The sequence below is a fragment of the Schistocerca americana genome, chromosome 1, assembly GCF_021461395.2.
Source record: "Schistocerca americana isolate TAMUIC-IGC-003095 chromosome 1, iqSchAmer2.1, whole genome shotgun sequence".
Classification (NCBI taxonomy): domain Eukaryota; kingdom Metazoa; phylum Arthropoda; class Insecta; order Orthoptera; family Acrididae; genus Schistocerca; species Schistocerca americana.
In genome coordinates, this window is record NC_060119.1 from 316,002,650 (window position 1) to 316,017,187 (window position 14,538).

The following is a 14,538-nucleotide window of genomic DNA, read 5'->3' on the forward strand; positions in this document are numbered from 1 at the left end:
CTCGAGACCATGCCGTCTAATACGCGCTCCATTACGCAGCCACAGTTACAGTATGTGCTGAAAATTGTTTCCATGTGTCTCAACGCATTCGTGTACGCGCTGTAGCATGTTCTGTCTCACACATTGGCTTCGGCCAGGCTGTATCCGAACAATGTCAAAGGCAGTATGAATACGTTGCTCCAGTGTCTCCATATCTGGAATGGGAACTGCTTACACGATACTTTTGAGATGGCCCCATAACCAACTATCGTACGGGTTGACATCCGGTGAACGAGCTGGCCATGCAACTGGATCCTCTCGCCCTATCCATCGACCAGCGACGACAAGACAGAGATGCGTCCGGGGATTAACGACGAAGTGGGCTGGAGCACTATCAAGTGGCGTCCATACAGCACGTAGAATCCAACAGCACTTCTTCCACCAGGGGAGGCAAAGTTACCCGCAAGAAACGCCGATAGTTCCGGCCTGTTAGGCGACGTAGAAGGAAGGCTGGTCCCAAAATACAGTCGCCCATTAACCCGGCCCACACATTCCGGCTGCACCGATGCTGGTGATTCGCTGTCACTATCATGGGGGTTCTGTATACTTTCCCACAGATGACTTACGAAAGTTGAAGATACCACTCCACTGCTTTCAACGCCCACTACCTGAATCTACTTGCTTGTAAGTTACCTTTATTATTCTATTCTTCACAGACAAACATTAACGTTTTCTGCTGTAACTAGCACTGTTTTACTGTTTCCGTATTAGCTACTGCTAAGCTTTTAAGATTCCGTACGAAATGTATGATCTCTTGTAACCTGGGCGGGCGATATAACGAATGCAATGAATAAATAAAAATATGAAAAATGTCTGGTTGGGTGTAAGATGGCCCCTAATTTGAAAGGTTACGTAAATCAAATAATCACAACATACGCAACACGATCTTAATGGGGTGGGGGGGGGGGGGCGGAAGATTCACACACTTTCTTACTTGCTGCTTCAGCAACGAGAAGGCGCGTTTGTGAAACGTCTTAACAACAAATCCTAAGCAATTTGTAACAGTATTCAGGAGTCAACCTGTTTAACATGATCCTTGCGGGAAACAACATTTGAGTATGAAGTCGGCCACACACGTAACTGGAAGCTTGGCAAGTATGCACGTGTTAAGTTACACAAACCTCTTTTAGTTCCACACAGTCCAAGCACGCTTGCGCAATCATTAGTCTGTGCTTGGAGTGCTTGGAGGTCTGATGACGATTTGCTCATTTTGGCCAGTTTTGCTGTTGAAAAGTGATGTCTCATAAAAACTGGTGAATGAAACCAAAAATTTACTCCCCCATTAAGTAACTCAATGAATAACATCCAGATGATCGATGTAATTACTTTTAGGTTCAATAGAGAAACGTATTTGAACCTCCCACTTTTAGTAACGCGCCACTGACCAGAAAGCCAGTTAGTCTTTAAAGAGGCTATTACATAACATGAAAAACTGATAACAATACTGCTATTCCTCACTAGCTGCAGGGGCTATGAAACCTCTAGTACACATACACTCTCATCTGAAATACAGAAGTGTTTCTTTATCTAGATGCTCATCTTTTCCTCCCCAGATTAATAAATGTCGTTTCTTTTTCTCCTGCAGTTGATTATGGGAGACTATCCTTTTAATAACGACATTCCCATATATTGCATGGTAAACTCCTTTGCTAACTTTAGTATAACGTATGCAACGTCCCTCTTAGCCTCACTGTGATGCGCTTTTGATTTAATATACACGAATGAAATGTAGCTTTTGTTTATTCCCTGAAACTCTTCGACCAGTCTGCAAATGATCTTCACATCGCTCCACATACGTGGTGCCGCTACGAATTTTGTCAAATTATCGATGCGCACGTTGAAGCATGCGTACATGCTGGTATGCTTACACAGCTTGATATAATTGAAAAACCGAGCGAACCTCAAGCAGCTGTAACAGCCAGAATGCTTGCGCGAAATTACATCTATACATGCTACGCAAGCAACTGAAGTGCACCGCAGAGGGTACTTGGCATCGTATCACATGTAAAGGCGACTACAAAACTGCATCCTTGTCAAACACATGCACAGGCATGCGTGCTGATGCATGCTTGAGCAAGTATTACTCAGTGATTTGATTTAATTTTGAACTAGTGTTAAATTACATTAAAATGTGCTCTATAGGTCTACTTTCAACTGACGACGCGAAAGCACACTGCCAAAGGAACATTGCTACAAACTTAAAAAAGTACTTCTACATGTCAGGAAAATGTTCTCCCATATAACAATTTCACGCGTAATCACTTAAAGAAATTGTCTTCTATGGGGTTTGTACGCGGGACCTTTGCAACAACGACCTAACGCTCTATCAACTCACCCACTAGAGACCTACAAAACAATCACCCACAGATATGGTTTTCCTGCGCTCTGAAGTTCTGGTGTTACTTCTAATTATAGTTTATGAATATTCCACTGGACGACAGTACACAGCACGGACTAAATCGGTGTTTTTGTTGATACTCTATCGATATACAGCGTTTAGTACCGATCTGAGGGCCTGACATCTGGAAGTCTGGGTGTGAGCTGCACTTTTTCTGTAAACTGATGCATGTACAAGTATGCTTGAACTGTGTGATGGCGCAAGGAGTTTGTGCAAGCCATCTTGCACAAGCGTTCGCCTAATATTGGAACTCAGTAAGTAATTTGTGTCCATCTTCAAGTCTCCGCCACCTCATCAATCCCGCAAATCAAACCTGTGTCCATTCGTCACGTTGTTTCCTATGTATGTTCAAAATCCCCTAGTATTCTTGTAAGGTATGGGCAATATTCTAGGACGGGACGCATGAGTTATTTGTAAGCAGTCTTCTCCGTAGAGTGAGTGTATTTTCCCAGTATCCTAAACGAACAGAAATCCGCCACCTACATTACCTACGATTGGGCCTATGTCAATTTCATATCCAAAAGAACTGTTACACCCATGAAATTTTGAGCTGATTGATTCCAGTCATGAAATCCCCGACACTGTAGGCGTATGATACTAGGCTGTTTCGTTTTGTTAAGCGCACAATACTATATTCGGGTACAGTTAAAGTAAGCGCCACCCTCTGCGTCAGTTCGGTACCTTATCAAAATCTGACTCAACATCTGTGCGGCTTCTCTCAGTCAGTTACTATTAATATCGTCTCCTAGGTAGTTAACATACAAGAACAAGGGCCCCAACATATTTTCCTTGGGCAGGGTCGTTGCTAGATGTTTTGCACCCGAGGCCAGAATTGTAAAATGACGCCCTCTCTTACTACCATAGGTGGTCACCACCACCACCACCACCACCACCACCACCACCACCACCACACAACAATGTCAATTTCCTATTACACTTTTAATCATTAAAATAAGGTGACCGCAGGTCCTCACTTTTTCGGGACAGTCCTCAGTCTTCATGCTTTGTCCCAACTTTCTTTAAAACTGATTGAGGACAAAAAAATGTCCTCAGTTTATTATTCTTTGTCCTCAATTTTTGAAGTTTTGCAAAATAACTGTAACAGGGAAAATGTGCTGAATATTTTAAACTATAACTGAATATACCAGTGCAGCTAAATTTAGCATCAATTTTATTTCATTGCGTGAAAAGGAACTAAAAGGTATGAAACTATTTAATGATGTGAATGAAATTTTCCTTCAATTTAGAAATTTAGTTCTATTTTAACTAAAATACTTTTAGAATGACGAATAATTCTCATCTTTTTCAGCAACCCCTTTCATCAAAATATATAAAGACTTACTACGTAACTGTTTTGTAGGATTTTGAAAACAATTAGGTGTTGTAATTTTTCCTCTTGTATTTTTCCTCCTTATTTGCTCAATTTTTTGGCTGTATTATTTGAAATTAATTTTTCCGCCCTTTCCAACCACTAAAATTTTGCCGCTCTCGGCGGCCGCCTACTCTTGTATAATGGTAGAAACGGACCTGCCCTGGCGTACACTTGAGTCGATGACTTTTCATCCAGGGTATGTTGCCTCCTCTCTGCCAACAAATCCACAATCCTGTCAAATTTTTTTTGATACACAGTATAATGTCTTATTAATGAACGATGTGGTAACATACACAGAGCTTCTAGGAAATCAAGAAATACTGCACGCACTACGTAACCTCGATCCATGACTTAAGATGGCCGTTATCCTACTGACGTTGAAGTACGCTTGCATGATGTGCATTATCACGCTTGCTTGTCAAGCTTGCAGTTACGTGTGCGATCAGCTTGACACTTCACTTAAAACCTGCGATTAGGGGGGGGGGGGGGGGGGCAGTGCGGCCGCGCCAGCCAGCCAGCCAGCAGCGACGCCAAAGCATGTGGCGAGCAGCGGACAGCTAGGCGTGGCGTGGCTCACCAGGTCTGCCTGCCGTCCCCCACCGCTACGGTGTTTGATGATTCACGCCACAGCAGGCAGGCAGGCAAGCAGGCGTGTGAGCGGCCTGGCGAAAGTGGTTGTGCTCCGCCGTCTCCCATACGACTGCTGCAAGCGAGAAACTGCCCTGCTCTCTCTCAGGTCGTTCGTTACCTGTCCACTTACTCGCCAGCACACAGGCTTACATAGCTACCTATATGACGAAAAAAGTAGACTGTGTTCTCGTACATGGCGTAGGTCAAAACACTTGGGTTTATTACGTTAAAAAATTTTAGATTCGTGTTGTGACTGACGGGTTATCTTTAGTAAAATGTAAATACGCAACGCAGCAAGGATTTCCTTAGTTACAACTAACAACGGCCCTGGAGGACCGCACAGAAATAGAAATAGAAGTAGGCAACCAGCCGCGGAATGTACACTACGTAAAATCATGGGAAAAAGTCCAGAATGAGATTTTCACTCTGCAGCGGAGTGTGCGCTGTTATGAGACTCCCCGCAGATTAAAACCGTGCCGGACCGAGACTCGAACTCGGGACCTTTCGCGGGCAAGTGCTCTACCGTCTTTTTATCTCATTTTTTTCTATATTGTTCGTTGACTTTGTTCGGGGCGGACGTCCGATGACACCCGTCCAGGTTCTTTGTTGATCCGTTCACTCAGTTTTTTTTTTTTTTATATTAAAGAGGGGAGCTAACCCTCTGACCGAGCACGCTGAGCTACCGTGCTGGCAACTTTATTTTGTTCGATATTGCTCGTTGCGTTCGGTCTGGGCGGACTTCACAAGACATCCGTTCAAGTTGATCGTTGATTCCTTGACTCAGTTTTTTTTTATTACAGAGAGCAATCAACCCTCTGACGGAACACGTTGAGCTACCGTGCCGGCGATCGTCTGAGCTACCCAAGCACAACTCACGCCACGTCCTCACAGCTTTAATTCTGCCAGTAGAGCACTTGCCCGTCTCGGTCCGGCACACAGTTTTAATCTGCCAGGAAGTTTCATGGGAAAAAGTATTCATACATCGTGCTTTGAACGTGTTCCATGTTCCAGATCCAGCTCAGCATCTGGTTACCTCCACACCAAAAGCTTGCCATCATTTATGTTTACGTTAAATTTGTTTTCATCTGTGAACCTTGATTCAGAAATTTATATTTTTGCTTATACGCTCTCGAGCAAATTCAAGTTTCAATTTTTCTTGTTCTCGCTGATGGATGGTTTCCTTCTAGGTACCCTTGCTCCATAGCCTATACTATTCGATATATAGCGAGCGAACCGTTGTGTGATTTCCGCTGGCCGGGGTGGCCGAGCGGTTCTAGGCGCTACAGTCCGGAACCGCGCGACCTCTGCGGTCGCACGTTCGAATCCTGCCTCGGGCATGGATGTGTGTGATGTCCTTAGGTTAGTTAGGTTTAAGTAGTTCTAAGTTCTCGGGTACTGATGATCTCAGGAGTTAAGTCCCATAGTGCTCAGCCATTTTTTGTGATTTCCTTCACGAACTGATGATTAACATGTGTAAACAATGCAGAAGCTGTCAATTTATAATCTTTTTGGTCATCCTTATTACCAAATTTAGTTTTCTTTACGTCAGCTTCTCTGGTAAACCACTTCTTTTTGTGAAACTCGATATTACGGACTGCACAGTTGCTTGTTTCTTCCAGTATCAGCGATTTCAGAAAATTGTTTTCCCTTTTCATATTGGGAGACAACAATTTGCCTTTCCTCTATAGTTGTTTCCTTCTCTTTGGAGCCTGTTTTGCTGTAGAACGGCATTCACTACTTATCAGAACCAACATACACGATGTGCAGCTTGCCACCTAAGGCAAGCATTTCGTTAGTCATTTGTATGTTTACATTTCTGGTACAGCGTGAACACTTTTCCCCTCACTGTGTGAAGGCAACTGGTACAGAATTTTCATTTCCTTTTTTCAGAAGGTTAATTTAGTTAATCCTTTTATAAATGCAGATTAGGAAGGAAACCCCATACTGTTAGTTTACTAAATAACATCTCTGGTTGCGATCTTTAGTTCTAATGAAGTTATTCTACATGAACAATGGTGTATAAATACTTTTTCCTTGACTATATTCCAAGGTCATAACACTTGTAGGCTGCGATTAGGACTTCGCCCATCTCTTCACATTTTGTGTCTCTTTTCTTAATAGCTTTCAGATTTTTTCTAATTTCTTCGTGGTTTTTAAACTTTTAAGATTCGCAGCAGTAAGCTACCCAAGCCACTGGTACAACTGTTATTCTCCATATAATATGGTACTTTTAAAAACAATGTACCGATATAAGAACTGATTAAATGAGGGAGTTCGAAATTACTTTTACAAAGTTGTCGAGGCTTGCTTTGTTGATGTATTGCCTGTTTTCTGCCTCAATCTTCCGCCGATGTTTAACAACTTTCCTGACAATTTTAGTACTTAATCTACGTTAGTCTTGTTAACAGAAGGTACGGTCAGTCACAGTATATAGAAGGCGCACCCTGAAGTTCTCGCAGCAAATTAATAATGAACAGACAACTTCGCTGTAACGCAATGCCATCTCTGATTAAATACTGAAGTACCGTAAATGTTTCTCTGCCTCAGACAATTACACATAGCATGAGTCGTTACAGGCTATTTCCCTTCTATTTTTGTGAACTGCACCAATTTAATGAGCCGAAGCAATGCAGCGTTACGCTACGTTTCTAACGGTAAAATCGATAGTCTATACCAGTAGTAGTGCCGTTATTTGTGTGTTTCGTGGAGAAGTGTTGCCAGCACACACTGAGGTATAGTGGAAATACAAAAATGCGCATCAACATTTGCTCTTAAGTGATCCAACAGGCAGATTGCATTTTTCGCAGCAAAAAGTTGAAGAAACTGTGCCAAATCCTACTAGGAATGCAACGTACTTTAAAGAGTTGTCGAACGTACTTTAAAGAGTCTTGATCCTAGAAATTTGAAAGATATTTGCCAGAATGAAAATAATTTTGTGGCTCATGTACAGGCGAAGTATATGAAATTTTCACTAACTTTAGCCGAGCTATTTCTCTTAACAAATTTGTCTGTTTCAGAAACACTATGGAGCTGAACTACAATCTTTGTTAAAAAAAAAAAGAATGTGGAAGCTGTAGTGGTGACAGTGGCGGCATTTTAGGAGAATCTTATGCCCGAAGTACTGTACGGACAGTCCAACTTGACATTCCGCGGGAGGGATGCTGAAAGCGGTTGAAATAGGCAGAATCCAATCCGCCACCCCCTCGACCCCTGCGTGGTGTGCTACGTTTGATTGTGCGTATAACAACTTTAGCTTTAAGGAATAGCTAATTTGGTAACGGAGACGTGTGTGAGAGGGTAAAGTACTAGTATTAGTACTACTACTACTACTACTACTACTACTACTACTACTAAATAGTGCGAAAACATTCTCCCTAATTTAAAGTTCAAATAAAAAACAGATGGATCAAAATAAAGACTAAGAATTGTATCTATGGGGTGGTGAGTATTGTTTACATGTGATGGAGAGTTAAAAAAGAGGAAGGCCACACAGTGTTCAAACTCAAGAATACATTAATACTTTAAGGCGTCATTTACAGAAATCTCCAAAGATAAGTGCCCGGAAACACGCTAGAGTTCTTCAGTTATCCGATCGGAGTGTGCATCGAATTTTTCAACGCGACGTGCTCTTTCATCCGTACAAGATAGCGTTCAACAATTGTTTGAACGCGGTGATGACAATCGTGAGAGCTCATGTGCGAACATACTTAAAAATGTGCCTGACGGTGCTCTGGTCCTTTGCACAGATTCACAATTTCATTTATGATGCAACAATCCTCAAAATTTCCGATGCTGGAGTGGACAGAACCCTCGTAAACTTCATGATACACCACTAGAGTGACCGTGTTACCGTATCGTGTACGGTTAGAGGAGTTCGGATAACTGGTCCTTACTTCATTGAAGAGGATATGTGTGCTACTGTGAATAGTAAGCACTCAATGATACACTGACATGACCAACACTTCTTGCACCAAGATTCAACGCGCAGGACGGAGTCGCCTCACATCTCCGTTTCTACATCTGCATCACATCACGGTGTGTGGCGGAGAGTACTTCTAGTACCACTAACTGACAAGTACTAACTGATAACACACCATCCCCCCCCCCCCCCCCCCCCACACACACACACACACACACACACTCTTCCCTATAGAGCGCCTATATTATATATTGGCTCTTAAGTTCTCGAATTTTCTCGTCGTGGTCATTATGTTCGACTCTCCCTGAAAGGTGCTCTGTCGAAGTTTCGACGGTAAAACTCTGATGTACAGCGTCTCTAGTGTAACGACTGCCAATGCAGTTGGTTGACCATCTGCGTAACGCTCTCGCGCCGACTTTACGACCCCGTGACAAAACGCACCGCTCTTCGTTCGATCTTCTCTACCTCTTCTATCGGTACTACCTGGTAAGAATCCCACATCGGTTAACAATACACAAGAATCGCTCGAACAAGCACTTTATAAGCCACTTCCTTCGTGGAAAATACATTCCCTGTAAATTCTTCCTATGAATCTCAGTCTGGCCTCTGCTTTTCCCATTATTTGTTTTATGTAGTCATTCCACTTAAAGTCGTTCTGGATAGTTACTCCTTGATATTTTACGGTAGGTACCGTTCCCAGCAGTTTCTCATCAATAGCGTAGTTTTACAGTAGTGACTATCTTTTCCTATGCACGCACAATATTTTCGCTCAGGGCCAACTGATAATAGCCTGTACCATTCAACAATCCTCCGTAGGTCATTCTGAAAATCGGTAGCCTTCTGGCGTTGCTACTTTGCTATAGAAAACTACATCATCTGCGAACAGTCTATGAGCAATCGACGATTTCCATTAGATCATTTATATACATTGCAAGTAATATCGGTCCTATCATACTTGCTTCCGTACGCCGGAAATTACTGTTACATCTATCGAGTTTTTTCATTTAAGAGCCACGAGCTGTTTCTCTCAAGCGCTGGGACTGATCTTTCGCGACGCCTAATTTCTTCATGTGGCGACATCCCTTGGGCCAACACCATCACCGGACCTTACAACCAGCGTTTTTTTTCCCCTGTGGGGGTCATCTGAGGTGTCCAAACAGCAGCCGAGGACTTAGCCAGCCATAAAGAAATGCAATACACGAGAAGATTTGACTTATTGCTCAAGAAATGCTCGTTAGAGTGGTGCAGAGCTTCCAAAGTCTGCTTTCAACAACGCACTTTTAGTGGCGGTCACCACTTGAGTGACATTAAAAAATGAAAAATTCCCACTGTACAGTTACCCATTAATACAGTTTCTTTACTTTGAACCAGTTTTTATTTGAACTTTGCTGTATTACAGCGGCACTTCAGTCACGACGAAGAAGATCCTTATCGACCAGCATGTGTTGCAAAACCTAAACCATGTCTGTGACGTGGACAGTGTACAGCAGTCGGCCAAACATGGTTCATATGGCTCTGAGCACTATGGGACTTAACATCTGAGGTCATCAGTCCCCTATGACTTACAACTAATTAAACCTAACTAACCTAAGGACATCACACACAGCCATGCCCGAGGCAGGATTCGAACCTGCGACCGTAGCGGTCGCGCGGTTCCAGACTGAAGCGCCTAGAACCGCTCGGTCACAGAGGCCGGCGCAGTCGGCCTCGACGGTACGTAAACAACGACTCAGACTGCCCGTGGAAATAGGAGCAGTGCGGGGGAATAAACCCCCCGCCTGTCTCGAAGGACTGCCATCCTACGTCCGCGTTCTGTGCACCCACGGAAGCAGAACTGACAAAGCTCAGAGTGATAGCTGATTCTTTTCCTTGTGATGAGAGCCGCATCCGAATCACTTTATGCGTCACGATTAGTCTCTTCACTCATTTCAATATAAGGAAAAAACCACGCAAAACAAACTGGAATACACAAAACATTTGGTAGTGGCCACAGTGCAATTGTTTACTGCGGCTGGCAGTGGTAGTTTAGGCCCAATCTCCACCGGTATCTTACGCGACCATAGTTCAAAATACCCCCACCTAAAACCGCCACGATATAGTGTCCGCATAATAAGAACAGGCACACAGAAACACGTGTTCACAAACACAGCTGTTCCTGTGTATCAGGAGGCATGACACTGAACTACACCTGGAAACCTAATTCGAAACACCTACCGAGCGAGGTGGTGCAGCGGTTAGCACACTGGACTCATTCGGGAGGAATACGGTTCAATCCCGCGTTCGGCCATCCTGATTTAAGGTTTTCCGTGATTTCCCTAGATCACTTCAGGCAAATGCCGGGATGGTTCCTTTGAAAGGGCACGGCCGATTTCTTTCCCCATCCTTTCCTAATCCGAGCTTGTGCTCCGTCTCTAACGACCCCGTTGTCGACGGGACGTTAAAACACTAATCTACTCCACGAAACATCTGAGTGTCGAGAACTGTTTAACTCATCACGTTTCTACATTACAGTAATTCATTGGTTGTCAACGAAGAATTACAATAAAGTTCCGTGACTGATGCATTTTCCTTTACTCTCAGTTCTTTTTTTAGGGTTCAGCTGAACAGTCTGTGCGCTGGAACGTGAGCTTTCTGCGCTCACTATTTGCTAACGCGCATTCTCCCGCCGCAGTAGAGGAAATGGCTGTGCGCCTGCAAGGTGGCTGGATGGCTGCGCTCGAGCTGGCTGTACGATCCCCCTGGAGGCCAGGTGTTGCCTCCGACCCCGGCAGCAGCCCGCCAGACCTGGGAACTGGGTCCCATTGTCAGACCCTACCCGGTTGCGGGCAGCTCAGCCACTATAAAATAACGCGTTGCCAAACGCGAACACTGCCCGCGGGAACCTGCCCGCAGCAACCACAGAGTCTGAAACTTCGCAACAGACGGCTGGAAAAGAAGCTCCATTTTGCAACGTCGTACTAATTGTACCGGTAATCTGTACCCAGCATTTCTCAAGAGCAAAAGAAAAGACAAGTGTTGCAGCAGATGGACAGTGTTCGTTGTTCAACTGAATAACGAATCGAGAAGTAAATAAGGCAAATCGGCGACTGACGCAGCGATAACTTAACAATAGACGTAAAAAGTCTGACGTGCGAGGGCAAACAGTTAAGCTGACAAGTTTACATTATCGTTTGGAACGATTTATTGGAAAGACGACGCATCTCACAGACCCACGCCGATAAAGTGACGCAATCCTATTACGGGCATCTACTTATCTTTAACTTCGTTCGACGCAACAGGCCACAATATAGAAAGTTACAACTTAAATCAGGCAAATGAGAAATTTTGCTTCGCCTGACAACATATTGCCTCATGTTTAACACTGTTGCTTCCCGCATCCTAGTTTCGACGAAGCAAATGGTAACTGGTTTCGACAAATGGGGAAATGAAATCTAATCTTTGCAAAGAAACGATCCCAGAATTCGGCAAAAATTATAATACGAAACAGTGGAAAAACCATTACGGAAATCGCTCGATTACAGTAACACGAGGGATCAGCTAAGAACTCAGTGCAAACTACAATAGCAAGAAAGAGATGAAATGGAGTGAAACCATCGCAGCCACTGTGTCTATGCTGCCACAATCTAGCGGTCTGGACGGGACCAGGTCACGCCAACTTTATTATATGTAGACTTATGTCAAGGACTGTCATGGCGTCGCCGTCACCACCTTTCCATGTAGCAGGAAGTTTGAATCCAACGGAAACCACTTTTATTCTGTCAGGAATTGTCGATCCTTCAAGGGCTTTTTAAAGGATCGAAAGCATGATAACCGCATGGGAAGAGACCATGGCTATAGGGCGAGTGCTCGAGCGTCACTTGAGTTGGCGCAACTTCTGCTATATGGGAACCTGCGTTATGAAGCAGCAGCGCCTCTTGCCTTGGACCATTCAAAACCGGTGGTTTTCGACAGACATGCTGCCCCACACACATTCTTGATCTACGACGACGTGTACTGGTGTTTGTCCTTCAGCAGCCAAGGAAAGAACAACGCTAGTTGATCCTGTTTGGACGCACCATGTAATAACGTCTTCTCGGTCCACATTTACGCTCTTACCACACTAATCCCTTGCCGGCCTGTCAGTGCTTATATACATGCATCGGGCCGCGCTGCGTTGCATATACACTGCAGAAACACCATCAAACTTTCACTTAGTTATGTGGAATGATTCTACTGCTTGAAACTGTAAACGGACAGGTTGTCCGATTTGCTAGTTTCCTCTTTCACCAGCACTGTCATTACAACCGAGAACTGCCAGCACGTTAGGCGTGCGTGGACTTTTCACACATTATGCTGTCAAAAACGACCTTTTTTTTTTTTTAAGATAGTGCTACGCCCTAGCTTTAATAGAAAGAAAGCTATGATAAAAGCACCCCTGTACACCGGCGAATATTATACAAAAGATCTGACAAACTTGTATTACAATGGCTTAAGATCTTAGGGAAACGAATTTCGAACACATGTACAGCAAACAACTGCTGACGGTAATTCATCGAGTGTCTGTTGCTAAAATCTTTTATAGCTGTCCAACTACACGCAGCAACGGGAACACGCAATCTGCCACACCAATCTCGTTACCTTAGTGATTAGTGGAATCAGAGCAACCAAGACACGTCCCCAGCTGGACGAAGACGGCGCTCTGTCTATAATGGGTACTAGGCAATTTTATTTTTCGCCTATAATTCTAAAGTACGAATCTGAGTCGTGCTCAGAAGATCTTTGGCTTCTTCATCGAGGGCAATCTTCAATTAGAAACGAGATTTGTTTTCGTTGTTGCTTCGCTTCTCCACCCCCGTATCTCGCTATGACGGTCATGAACCATTTACCGGCCCGTGACCAGCGTCACTAAACTGTACCTAATGATTGTAAGTTCAACAGCAAAATTGGTTGAGAGGCCCACGGTAATTGTAGCCGAAAGACGTTAATATAGTAGCAATGCTTGCGGTGTCCACACTAAATAGCTTGTATGCTGTGACAAAATTTCGTGTTACTATTTCAGCCACATCGGAATACCGTGATATTAGAAAAACATTTACATAAAGTCGTTACCGTGTTAGCTTGAGATCTGAATAAACTGAATCTAATTTAGTTTATAAGACTACTTAAAACTCGCTTCGTTTCGATTCACTTTCACACCTACGAACGAAGTCTGAAGCTAGGGCGTCGATGTGTAAGTACACTACACATTAAGAATTTATAATGGATTTCATACAGTTTGAGCGACATTTCGTGCAGCTGTCATATATATTAGCATTTGAAACATATATATGGGCAGATAACGCACCGTACGTTTGCGACAATAACATTGCCACCGTTTCTAGCACTTCTACACAAGACACTGCGCCTTCAAGGCGGAGCCGTTGACACGCTCTACAGTAGATTCAAACTTCCTGCTCACGCAAGGTAATCACTTTAAGAAACAAATCTTCGTATTATTTACACAAACATAAATATTTCACTGGAAAAGAACAAGTATGTTCACTCTACAGCGCAATCGTCTGAATACTGACCAGCAGATCCGGTTCCTGACCATCTTCCTGTACACTCCTGATTGAGACGGTAGCTTCCGAAACCCGCTCCACACAGAACCTCCCGCCACGACGGCACTGCCACAACTGAAAGCGCAAAGCAGGCCCCTGGCTGCTGGCAGCTAAGGCCGCCACGGCCATCGCGCATGCGCAGTGCGCGCGCAACAATAGCGTGCTGCGTCTTGTGCCGGCTCATACTTGATACTGTTGAGGCAAAACTGGCGTGCATCACAAGGAGATTGATTGACAGGCATTATCTGTGACTGTCTAGAAGATGTGGTGTAACGTACATCACTTCGAATATTTCATTTATTTTTAATCAAAGACAAAAGACTTAGAATAAATGCAGGGAATGAACACTTTCATATTCCAAATTTCTTTATCCATTATCCAGTATATTGTGAAGTGCACAACGACGTCAATCGTTTTTCAATAATTTCAGTATTCAATACACTATTTATGACTTCGAAAAACATTTTAATTGCTTTCTGTAGGTACATGTAAGGATAGGATGTTTAGGTTGAACGCAATGGACCGTGTCTTGAAAGGAGGATATAAGATGAACATCAACAAAAGCAAAACGAGGATAATGGAATGTAGTCGAGTTAACTCG

At 43.7% G+C, this 14,538-nt stretch overlaps 1 protein-coding gene across 2 annotated transcripts in view; it reads right to left on the minus strand.

Moving 5' to 3' along the window:
* Positions 1–14,010, minus strand: part of LOC124622276 (CDC42 small effector protein homolog) — a 177,443-nt gene extending 163,433 nt beyond the window's left edge. Inside the window, exon 1 of one of the 2 annotated variants that reach the window (XM_047147946.1) lies at positions 13,908–14,010. The gene's annotated coding sequence lies outside the window, so the exon portion shown is untranslated. The remainder of the gene's footprint in view (positions 1–13,907) is intronic. The other variant, XM_047147953.1, reaches the window with a different exon arrangement.
* Between the last annotated feature and the right edge of the window lie 528 nt (positions 14,011–14,538).